Below are 5,054 nucleotides of genomic sequence, written 5' to 3'. Positions count from 1 at the left end.
CATGTATTCGCGCCATGTATTCATGAATACAATAACATCAATTACCTTAAAAATAGGTATATCCAGCTGTCTAATTACGGAAATAATATCAATAGCGTGATACACTCCTATTATAACTCAAGAAAATCAATTCTAATATGCCTCATTATCAACCCATAATTAGAATGACTTTACACTTGTATATAACTTTTTTTTACTGTTGCATTCATTAGATTCAATGTTTGTATTGACTGTATTCGCTATTTTATATTCAGTATATTCAAATGTATTTGTATTAACAGTATTTTAGTTATTCCTAATACATGTTATTACTATTGTATTCAGTATATTTGATTGGTTATATTCACTGTATTTCTATTTCAATGTTTGTATTCAATGTATTTCAATGTTTACATCCTGTATTCATGTGTACTGTATGTACAATATGCATAAATACAGGTGTATTCAGCTGTATTAGTTCGAAATACATAAACACAAGCAAAAATTGTATTTATACAAAAATACTATGTGTTTGAGTGAATTTGTATATAATACAATGTATTTGTATCATATATGTGACTAAATAGCAAAGAAGAGAAGAAACTTTGTCGGAGATGACGTTTTTCGGCCTAGACTCCTTTTATCGCTTCACTAACTCTTCCATTACAATTTACAACGCATCCAATTCGACCGCTTCTTCCTCTTTTCTCTCTTACTTACCGTGCTAAGAATCCCTTTTTTTCTTCAATCTCTCCATCGCCCAAGGTATCTCCGCTTCCTTTTTTTTGATTATAGGTTTACTTTCATATTTCTGATTTTGAAATTTATAGGCTTTCTTTCATGATTTGTTTCTCGTTCGTGTATCTATGATCCAAAGAGAGAGAAAGAAGAAAAATTCTGAGAGAGAATCATGTGTTAATTGAAAGAAAGAGAGAAGAAAAACATAAATAGCGTATTTTCATGCCTTATTTCATGTCTTAATTGTAGTATATATCATAAATACTTATTTTGTTATAAAATATAAAAGGTAGCTATAGAAAATATAAAAGTACTCTATTTCGAGGGTTTCAGCCATTTTTACATTTTTGGAGCTCGCATTGAGGCGATTCTTGAAGCAATTTTCACCATGTGGATTGGGGTAAGTGTTCTCTACTCGGTTTTTGTTATATTTCATGAATCTAACTTCGATTTTGGCAATTGGTTGAATTATTTTTAAAGAGAAATTGGGGTTTTAGCCTAACGTTTCATAATGTGAATTTTTGAATTTTGAACATCGATTTGGAGTCGGATTTGAGCGAAACTAGTATGGTTGAACTTGTAATTGAATAGATTGTCGGATTTTGTGACTTTTATCGGGCTTAGCCGTGCGGGCCCCGGTTGGACTTTTTGGATGATTTTGGGCTTTTGATTAAAGATTCAACGTTTATCGATGGGTTGGTTTCCTTTGGCATTATTTGATGTATTTGAGTTGCTTTTGGCTATTTTTGAGCCGTTCAGAGGTCGGCGCTCGAGATGTCTTTTTTGGAGCATTGCTTGGCTTGGATTTCTCGCTAATTGAATTGGCTTGTTCGAGGTAAGTAACACTTCTAAACTTGGTGCTGAGGGTATAAAACCCCAAATTACGTGCTATGTGATTGGTGTTGAGGTAACACAGATGCTAGGTGATGGGCGTGTGGGCGTGCACCGTGTGAATTTTGACTCCTCTATTTCTGTGGTACTGTGTAGTTACCTGATCTTACCTGTAACTATGAAATTTCTCTACACTTGAGCTATTGAGCTGTGATCCATGTTAGAAACCATGTCTAGGCTACATGCTTATCCTATTGCGACCCACTGAGGTCATTTCTGCTGTTGAGTTATTTGCTTTCATTGCTTTATATACTCAGTCATATGCATTCATATGGATATCATATCATTCTCTGTTACCATTTATTGATACATCTTATCATCATTTTGGGCTAGTTTCATGGCATTGTGAGCCTGAGAGTCTGGAGAGATTGATGACTGAGTGAGGCCGATGGCCTGATTATAAGTGACATTTATGGGATCGGGTTGCATGCCGCAATGGTTAGACTACAGATTTATGATAGCGCTTGGGCTGAAGAAGCCCCTCCAGAGTCTGCACACAACCCCAGTGAGCGCAGTTAATTATATTGAGGGATGGATCTTCCCCACATGCAAGATTTGGCCCTACTCAGTACTGAGTGACTGATGGTCAGTTGATGTATATATTTCGGGATGGATTTTTCCTGGGCCGGACTGGCCATATACAGTACTGGTGATTGAGCATGATGAGTGAAAAGAATGAGATAGTGAGATTTAGTACTCTGAGAGTGTGGGTACATGAGTTCATCTCTAAGATACATTGCATTGACATGCACACATGACATACATGCATAGAGATGCATTTTTTCTCATGTTGTACGGTATCACGTCATTCATGACTTCTCACACATATTGACATATAAGAATAGAGAGGTATTTTACACTTTCTATCTGGAAAGAAAATGGAACATCTTATTTATTGTGGAAAGGAATTTTGGGAAAAATTACAATTTTCAAACTTACTCATATTTTTCGACGATTTCGGTAAAGGATTTGGGTTTTCACTGATATACTTGAAAAGCGGAACTATTTTTCAGAAAACTATGAAAAGCTGAGCATTTTACCTCTGAGTTGCTTCTTTTATTACTTGTTTTACGTTGTTATGAACTGTCGTTGGCTATTGGTGTTGGACCCGACCTTTGTTCCAGCTCGTCACTACTTTTAACCTAAGGTTAGATTTATTACTTATTGAGTACATGGAGTCGGTTGTACTCATACTACACTTCTGCACCTTGCGTGCAAATGTTGGCTGCTGATGTTGCTGTGATCGACGGGTGTTGGAATTGAAGACGTACCTGTGTTTCGGTTGTAGCTTCCTCTTGTTCATGTTAGCCTTGGAATATAAAATCTATTTATGTACTTTTTGAATAGATGATGTATTTATTTTATACCAACTTTGTAAATTCAAATCTTAGAAGCTCATGATTTGTGTTACCAGTCTTTGGGGAATGTATAAGATTCAGATAATTTCTTCTATTTAATTGTTTTATTAATTTATTGGAATTGGATAGTTGTTAATTGGCTTACCTAGCGGGTTGGGTTAGGTGCCATCACACTAGTTGGATTTTGGGTCATGACAGATTGGTATAAGAACTCTAGGTTCATAGGTTCTGCATGTCATGAGCAAGTGTCTAGTAGAGTCTTGTGGATCGATATGATGACGTCCATACCTATCTTCGAGAGGCTACAAGACATTTAGGATATACTTCCCATCTTTCTTCCTTATCGTGCAACATTGATTCAGCTTGAAGCGTAACTCTTTGAGTTCCTTCCACGCATTCGAATGCACATGTGAGCGCTCGGTATCAGCTCTGCATCGCCGGCATGTGATTCCATGGATGAGGTGCGAGATATGATTTCGGTGTGCAGATGGAGGGCCTCTGGAAGACTTGAGGTCGGGTTTTGACTGTAGCTTGAGCATGGAGATTTCTATTGTGTGAGCACGTGCTTTTGGACTTAATATTCTGGTAGTGTCCCTGTTAGTGGAATTTCTGGCTCGATGAGTGGTTGGATGTATATATAATGAGTATGATGTGACTGCGGGAAGTGTTCAGATTGTTCGAATATGACGAGAAGAGTTTGCTTGAGACGTAGAAAGCAATATTGGGTGCTTGATTTGACGTATAGTCTCAAGTTATGGGTGTGTTGAAGGATCTTTCATGTTGTTTAATTATGGAGTGAAGTAGATTTTCATGTCGTATTATGAGTTCAGACTCGGGAAGATTAAGTGATGGCATAGTAGTTGTGGCTGTGGAAGGATATAGAGAGATGTCAGTTTGAGGCAAAACAGGTGGGTTATCTCCTGCGGGGTGTCCTGAGGTTGCGTGATCCCTATGTTGTTTTTGTAGAGAGTTCTCCTTTAACAGTGAATTATATGTGTTGCAATTTGAGTTTGGACCCCTTGTGGAAGTTGGACTGTCACGAGGATGAATGCGAGATTTGTAGATGATTTGAGGCATTAGATGGTTTGTGTTTAATTTTTCAACAATATTATTCCTCATTAAGATAATACTAAATACTTAATTTGTTTAACTATTTGATATTATTTTTAAAAAATATCTATTAAGCATTTATTTCGTTCATAGCTATTTGTATGTTATTTGTTACATTTTACATAAAAATCTGGCAGTGTCTCTTTTGTACTGCCAACTAATTATTTTATGATTCATATCTAATTATTGATTCATACCTAATTTTTGATTCATATCTAATAATACATTTACTATACACTTAATAATTGATTAAAACTTGATTCATAATTGAGCACTCTAACCGGATTCGTTAATGAGGACACATAGATATTATTTTACACTTAAACATACTAAAGAGCACAAAAGGCACGCTACTTTGAATGGCCATAAATAACATCAATTAACATAAATTAAAATTTATTATCAGTTCTACTACACTAAAGGGCACTACATAACACTAAATGGCACTAAATACTACTAAAGTCACATATTATTGTTGTACAACAATAAAAATAGTAAACATGTAACACAAATATTCAACAAAGGTATAATATACAATTTTTATACATATTTGCTAAACAATAAACTAATCCGGATAAAAAATATATATACATAATTAAAAAAATCACAATACAATCACAAAATCATACAATACAATAATCACAACTAATTACTCAATTATATATATCACTTATACAAAAAAAATTGAGGAGAAATACCTCTTTTTGGATTTTTTTGAATGGAAAAACAATGAAGCTTTGACCACCGAATCGGGAAATAAACGAGTTCCACTCCACGACAAGACCTTGGATCGGATGTTAGATCGATACAATAATAACGGGACAAGATTTCGGGGAAGGTGTGTGGGCTCAATGGAGTTTTTTGGCTTTTAAATTGTGGGGTGGGTGGGTGGGTGGGTGGGGGGACCGGTCTGTTTTGCTTCTGTTGGGAAGGAGAAGATTGGTTTATTTAAATGGGTATATACATGCGGTATACCTG

The sequence above is a fragment of the Nicotiana attenuata genome, chromosome 11 (genome assembly GCF_001879085.1).
Source record: "Nicotiana attenuata strain UT chromosome 11, NIATTr2, whole genome shotgun sequence".
In the NCBI taxonomy this organism is placed as follows: domain Eukaryota; kingdom Viridiplantae; phylum Streptophyta; class Magnoliopsida; order Solanales; family Solanaceae; genus Nicotiana; species Nicotiana attenuata.
The sequence above is the reverse complement of the archived record's forward strand: the minus strand, read 5'-3'. Positions refer to the sequence as shown.